We start from the raw sequence: 8283 nt of genomic DNA on the forward strand, positions 1-8283 counted from the left end.
GATCACCTTCCCAGCCAAAGTCCAAGAAGGCAATATTGGTCAACTTTCATACAAACATGGCAGAGGATAGAGATCACAGGGGACAATGCAGCGTCATGCAAGAAGTTCCAGCTCTGGAGCCACTTAGAATTTATTTATCTATTTAGTTAGTTTTATTTTAAGCTGACTTATAACAATTGTATATATTTATGGGGTATAAAGTCATATTTCAATACATGTATACAATGTGCACTGATCAAATAAGAGTAATTAGCATATTTATCACCTTATTTCTTTTGTGGTGAGAACATTTAAAATCCTTTCTTTTTGCTATTTTAAAATATACAATACATTGCTATTAAGTATAATCTTCTGTCTGTACAATAAAACACCAGAACTTACTCCTCCTGTCTGTGACTTTGTACCCTGTTCACCACCCCTCCAATCCTCTAGTAACTATCATTCTACTCTCTACGTCTATGAGTCTGACTTTTTAAAATACCACATGTAAGTGAGATTATACAGTATTATTCTCTCCGCACATGACTTATTTCACTTAACATAGTGTCCTGTAAATTTCTCTGTGATATTGCAAATGACAGAATTTCCTTTTTTTGTTGTTGTTATACTGCATAGTGTTCTATTGCGTATATATAGCACAATTTTCAATCAATTTATCTGTTGATAGACAATTAGGTTGTTTTTACATCTGGGCTATTATAAATAATGCTGCCAAGATCATGGAAGCACATATGTACATACAGCATACTGATTTCATTTCCTTCGGGCATATACCCAATGGTGGGATTGCTGAATCATATGGTAATTCTATTTTTAGATTTTTGAAAAAATTTCCATACTGTTTTACAAACTTACAGTAATTTTTTACGTTATCACCACCACATACGAGAGTTCCCCTTTCTCCGCTTTCTTGCCAATATTTGTTACCTTTCACATTTTTGGTAGTAGCCATTATAACATGGTGAGGGCATACCTCATTAGTTTTAATATAAATTTCCCTGATGACTAGAGATAGTGAGCATTTTTTCATATATATGTTGGCTATTGATATATCTTCTTTTCAGAAATTTTTATTCAAGTCCTTTGCCCATTTTCAATAGGGTTATTGGTTTTCTTGTTATAGAGCAGTTTGAGTTCTTTGTATATTTTGGACATAGCCCCTTATCCAATGTATGTATGACTTGCAAATATTTTGTCCCAATTCATAGGTTGTCTCTTCATCCTTTTTTTTTTTTTTTTTGTGGTGTAAATGTTTTTTCGTTTGCTGTAATCCCTTTTGTCTATTTTAGTTTTCAATGTGTTTTCTTTTTGAGTCATTTCCAAGAAATCTCTACCTACACCAATGTCACAGATTTTTCTTTATCTCTTCTTCTAAAAATTTTATAGTTTGAGGTTTTACATTCAAGTCTTTAATTCATGTTGAATTGATTCTTATACAAGGGTTGGGATAAGGGTTCATTTTCATTCTTCTGTATGTGAATATCTAGTTTTGCCAGCTCCATTCATTGAAAAGGATGCCCTTTCCCCAATGTGTGTTCTTGTCACCTTTCTCAAAAATTAGTTAATTGTAACTGTATAGGTTGATTTCTGGACTTTATATTCTTTTCGATTCGATTGGGTTAATGTGACTCTTTTTATGCCAGTATCATGCTGTTTTGCTTGTCATAGCTTTGTAATAGATTTTGAAATCTGGTAGTGTGATGCCTCCAGCTTTGTTCTTTTTGGTCAAATTGTTTTCGCTATTCAGGGTCTTTTATGGTTCCTTACAAATTTTAGGATTTTGTATTACATTTCTTTAAAGAAGGACATTGGAATTTTGATAGCAATTGCTTTAAATTTGTATATAGCTTTGGATAATATTGACATTTTTGCAATATTAATTCTTCAATCCACAAACCCTGAATATTTTTCCATTTATTGTGTAATTTATTCTCTCATCAATGTTCTATCAGTTTCAGTATAGATGTCTTTCAATTCCTTGGTCAAATTTACTCCTAAGTATTTTATATTTTATATAGTATTGCCAGTGGAATTGTTTTCTTAGTTTCACTTTTAGACAGTTCATTTTTAGTGTCCAGAATTGCTAGTTTTTCTTTTCTTTTTTTTTTTTTTTTTTTTTTTTGAGACAGAGTCTTGCTCAGTCACCCAGGCTGGAGTGCAGTGGCGCCATCTCGGCTCACTGCAAGCCCGGGTTTGTGCCACTCTCCTGCCTCAGCCTCCTGAGTAGCTGGGACTACAGGTGCCCGCCACCACGTCGGGCTAATTTTTTTTGTATTTTTAGTAGAGACGGGGTTTCACCATGTTAGCCAGGATGGTCTCCATCTCCTGACCTCATTACCCGCCTGCCTCGGCCTCCAAAAGTGCTGGAATTACAGCCATGAGCCACTGCGCCCAGCCCAGAATTGCTAGTAATTTTGTGAGCTGATTTTGCATCCTGTAACTTTAACAAATTCTTTTATTAATTCAAAATTTATTGGTGGAGTCTTCAGGGTTTATACCATATCATCAACAAACAGATAACTTCATCTCATTTTTTCCTATTTGAGTGCCTTTTATTTTTTCCTCATGCTTAATTGCTCTTAGAACTTCCAGTACTATGTTTAACAGAAGTGTTAAAAGTGGGCATCCTTGTCTTGTTTATGATCTTGAGAAATAGTTTTCAAATTTAAATATTACGTATGATGTTAGCTGTGGGTTTTTCACGTATGGCCTCTATTGTGCTGAGGAACATAACTTCTACATCTAAGTTTTGAGAGTTTTATTTTTGAAAGGATGTCATATCTTGTCAAATACTTTTTCTGTATCTATTGAAGTTATCATGTGGTTTTAATTCTTCTTTCTGTTAATATGGTGAACCACACTTATTTACATATTTTAAACCATCCTTACATCCCAGGAATAAATCTTACTTGATCATTTATTGCTACAAATTTTTCTCTAGGAATTGCTTTTGCAACACCCTGTAAGTTTAGTATGTTGTGTTTCCATTTATTTGTCTGGAGAGGTTTTTTCTTTAATTTATATTTTAATTTCTTCTTTGACCCAACAGTCATTTAGGAGCAGCCTGTTAAATTTCCACATATGCGTTACTTTTTCATGATTCATGATGTTGATTTTTTTTATTATTCTTTCTGATATTGATTTCTAGTACCTGGCATTGTGGTTGGAAAGATATTTGATATGATTTTGATCTTAAATTTTTAAAGACTTGTTTTGTGGGATAATACATGACCCATCCTGAAAAATATTCCACGTTTACTTGAGAAGAATGTGTATTCTGTTGCCGTTGGGTGGTATTTCTATATACATATATGTGTGTGTATATATGTATATATATGTGTGTGTATATATATGTTTTGTATATATAACATTGGTTTACATATATATTAAAAAAACATACCATCTAGTGACAACAGAATACATATATATACACACAGACACCATATATACACATACATATATACACACACAACATACACACACACACACATCATGCATATATGTGCCATATATATGTGATATACACATAACATACATATACACACATATACGGTATATATGTCATAAAATACAAACCACCCAATGGCAACAGAATACACACTGTATAATTTTCCCACTTAGTATTAAAGTAAAGCTATGTTCTCCAGTTTTTGGTTCAATCTACCTGGACCAGGTTGACTTGTTTAAACCTGATGATGCTATAAATCTCAAATGTTCATTGACCCTATATGTGCCCTGAACTTTTTCATCTGCCACCCAGCTTTTAGAGGGCAAGACTTATATTACTAAAATAAAAATCTATCATGTCACTCTCATTTACAAGATATTCCATTAGCTGAAATTTAAAGAGCTGACTACCTAATGTGATATGAAATCTCATTTCCTGCCATACCCTCAATTTATGTTATATTCATTAATATTAAACTGTTTTTCTCTACTTGTAGTGGCCAACACCTCTAGTCTCCTAATAACAGCTCATCTTTCAGAATCAGCTTCAGCTCTGTTTCTTCTATCTGATCCTATCCCTGCCAGATATCAGGTGCTCACTTAATAATTTGAGTGCATCCTTTGTACTCAACAGATGAGTTATTACACACAAATGCTTTCTAGTATAATTTTTATTTCATTTCTCCTCTGTAATTTATAGGCTTCATATCTTCATTTCTTGTGTATCCTATGGTATATAGTAGGTATTACATAAAGCTTTGCTGCCTCTAACATAAAACATCTCCAAAAAATAGACGTTGTATGCATATTTGTTAGCTTAATAACTAGAAGCAGAAGTTCTTAGAGGACATCATATTATGTAAAGACAGATTATAAAATAACTGAAACAGAAGAAGGAATTCTTGAAGGGATGTGATGATCAGTTATTTCTAATCGTTTTAGAAACAAACACAAATCCTCTAGAGGGTCTAAGGGAGAATATACTAAAAGCCTAGGAGAATATATTAAAAGCTTAGATAGAAGTGGACACATGACACAGAGACATATTTATAAGCCTCTCTCCTTCCATTCCATTTAGCCTGCTTGGAGCTGTCGCAGTTGTTATAAGGCTATACCTATAGAAAACTAATTCTTCTTTATACCTATGTGATTCACTTTCCATCTTTGCTGTGCACATACATGTGGGGATGGGGTATGTGTTTAAGTGTGTTGGGGGTGGGTTGCTTATTAGTTTGTTTTAAATGATTAGATAGAGGAAACACGTTTATAATACAACTTCCAAGCTGCCACTAAAAGTCCTGGGGAGAAGCACTAATAGAAAATCACAATCTTTATGCCAGAAAATGCTTTCCTTCTCAGCAGAGAGGTATTTTTTACAAGGAATAGTTGGAGAACAGGGATGCTAAATAGCTTTGTTCATTTAACACCAGATTCTACACTTCATCTATAATTTCTTAAATCATTTTGGTACATTTCTACTCTCTTCAATTAATCAATTACCAAAAACAGGTTTTACTTATCTTATTTTTTCCTGTATGACTTAGATCATTCACTATTTAATTAAATTCATCTAACATGACTCAGTTTATTTAGATGTGAAGTCAGGTTTAATTCTATGGTTTCACTTTATTTTTTATTATTATTATTATACTTTAAGTTCTAGGGTACATGTGCATAACATGCAGATTTGTTACATATGTATACTTGTGCCATGTTGGTGTGCTGCACCCATCAACTCGTCAGCACCCATCAACTCATCATTAACATCAGGTATAAATCTCAGTGCAATCCCTCCCCAGCGCCCCTCCCCATAATAGGCCCCAGTGTGTGATGTTCCCCATCCTGTGTCCAAGTGTTCTCATTGTTCAGTTCCCATCTATGAGTGAGAACATGTGGTGTTTGGTTTTCTGTTCTTGCGATAGTTTGCTGAGAATGATGGCTTCCAGCTGCATCCATGTCCCTACAAAGGACATGAACTCATCCTTTTTTATGGCTGCATAGTATTCCATGGTGTATATGGGCCACATTTTCTTAATCCAGTCTGTCACTGATGGACATTTGGGTTGATTCCAAGTCTTTGCTATTGTGAATAGTGCCACAATGAACATACGTGTGCATGTGTCTTTATAGTAGCATGATTTATAATCCTTTGGGTATATACCCAGTAATGGGATGGCTGGGTCATATGGTACTTCTAGTTCTAGATCCTTGAGGAATCGCCATACTGTTTTCCATAATGGTTCAACTAGTTTACAATCCCACCAACAGTGTAAAAGTGTTCCTATTTCTCCACATCCTCTCCAGCACCTGTTGTTTCCTGACTTTTTAATGATCGCCATTCTAACTGGTGTGAGATGGTATCTCATTGTGGTTTTGATTTGCATTTCTCTGATGGCCAGTGATGATGAGCATTTTTTCATGTGTCTGTTGGCTGTATGAATGTCTTCTTTTGAGAAATGTCTGTTCATATCCTTTGCCCACTTTTTGATGGGGTTGTTTATTTTTTTCTTGTAAATTTGTTTGAGTTCTTTGTAGGTTCTGGATATTATCCCTCTGTCAGATGGGTAGATTGCAAAAATTTTCTCCCATTCTGTAGGTTGCCTGTTCACTCTGATGGTAGTTTCTTTTTCTGTGCAGAAGCTCTTTAGTTTAATTAGATCCCATTTGTCAATTTTGGCTTTTGTTGCTGTTGCTTTTGGTGTTTTAGACATGAAGTCCTTGCCCATGCCTATGTCCTGAATGGTATTACCTAGGTTTTCTTCTAGGGTTTTTATGGCATTAGGTCTAACATTTAAGTCTCTAATCCATCTTGAATTAATTTTCGTATAAGGAGTAAGGAAAGGATCCAGTTTCAGCTTTCTACTTATGGCTAGCCAATTTTCCCAGCACCATTTATTAAATAGGGAATCCTTTCCCCATTTCTTGTTTTTCTCAGCTTTGTCAAAGATCAGATGGCTGTAGATAAGTTAACAAGGATATCCAGGAATTGAACTCAACTCTGCAGCAAGCAGACCTAATAGACATCTACAGAACTCTCCACCCCAAATCAACAGAATATACATTCTTCTCAGCACCACATACACTTATTCCAAAATTGACCACATAATTGGAAGTAAAGCACTCCTCAGCAAATGTACAAGAACAGAAATTATAACAAACTGTCTCTCAGACCACAGTGCAATCAAACTAGAATTCAGGACTAAGAAACTCAATCAAAACCACTCAACTACATGGAAACTGAACAACCTGCTCCTGAATGGTTTCACTTTAATAGTGCTTCCAAAACTCATTAAAAAATATCTAATTATATATTTGAAATAGAGGAAACACAAAGTTAATTGATTACCTAAACTATGTTACGGGATAACAAGAAGTATAAATAAGGAGCTTATAATTTAATTAGAAGTAAGGTACTCTGTTGAATGAATATATGAAACTTCAGAGTATGTCATACTGATTTGTAGCGCTGCTTATATTCACCAAGTGAATCCACAAGATTGTTGCATATAGTTATGGGAAGCATGCAGCTAAAATGACTTATATTCATATTTTAAATAGCAAGTAATAATTAATATAATTTTGTTGCTAAAATAAACTATATCTATTTCTTTTCAGCTTCTAACATTGGCATAAACATGAAAACTAAGATGAGTAAAACGCATTACTGACATAATACTTTAATTCCTGCCCAGAATCCCTAATTCCCTAAAGCCTGTATAACTCTGTACTGACATGGAATTAAAGTTTATTTTTATAGTCAATATGTGACAGCAAAACAAAAAGAAAGCTTGTAATTGATAACTTTTTTTTTTTTAATGGTAATCCTGGAGAAGACAATTTTCTGTGAGGTAAAGACAAGGAAGAGGTTTCACTATAAGAGAAGAAGAATCTAATTTTAAAAGCAAAGCAGATGGGCGCGGTGGCTCATGCCTGTAATCCCAGCACTTTGGGAGGCTGAGGCGGGCGAATCACCTGAGGTCAGGAGATCGAGACCAGCCTGACGAGTATGATGAAACCCCCATCTCTACTAAAAATACAAAAATTAGCCAGGTATGGTGGTGCGTGCCTGTAATCCCAGCTACTCAGGAGGCTGAGGCAGGAGAATCCCTTAAACCTGAGAAGCAGAGACTGCAGTGAGCTGAGACCGTGCCATTGCACTCCAGCGTGGGCAACAAGAGTGAAACTCTGTCTCAAAAGAAACAAACAAACAAACAAACAAAAACAAACAAAAAACAAAAAAAGCAAACAAACACCTTCTTCATTCTTCACTCTCTTTTTATTTGATTGTTATTATCCTGACAATTAGCTCAATACATCAGCCTTTATTTGACAAAGATATATTTTAGGTAGTAAATAAACTGTGCTTGAGCTTCATGATTGGGCATGAATCATTGCCTTTGCAAGAGCCAAATCTTTGAAGACAGCTGTTGAGACAGTTTCAACTAATGATAATTAAAAAGTCATAAACAGCAATTTACAATGTGTCTCAGAGAGACAATTGAACTACTTATTATTTTCAGTAACTTTCCCTTTAGGAGAGGAAGAAACAATAATTGTTTCTCGTGAAAGTTATGGTGAATTCTTTATTTTATAAAACATTAAAAAATGATGTGCTGTTCTTCTCTTTATTCCCTTAAATATTGTGTATAAACTCATTAGGGTCACTCTTCCTGGAGATTATCATCAGTGGTATACAACTTTTGACAAATAACTGCTATTTAATATTATTTTTCACTCAGTATCTACATATATTATTAGAAAGCAAAACAGTTAAAATATAAACTTTTTCATTAAAAATATTCCTTATCTCTCAGCTAATCATTAGGAGAGGCAAAA

The sequence above is a fragment of the Mandrillus leucophaeus genome, unplaced genomic scaffold (assembly GCF_000951045.1).
Source record: "Mandrillus leucophaeus isolate KB7577 unplaced genomic scaffold, Mleu.le_1.0 Scaffold930, whole genome shotgun sequence".
In the NCBI taxonomy this organism is placed as follows: domain Eukaryota; kingdom Metazoa; phylum Chordata; class Mammalia; order Primates; family Cercopithecidae; genus Mandrillus; species Mandrillus leucophaeus.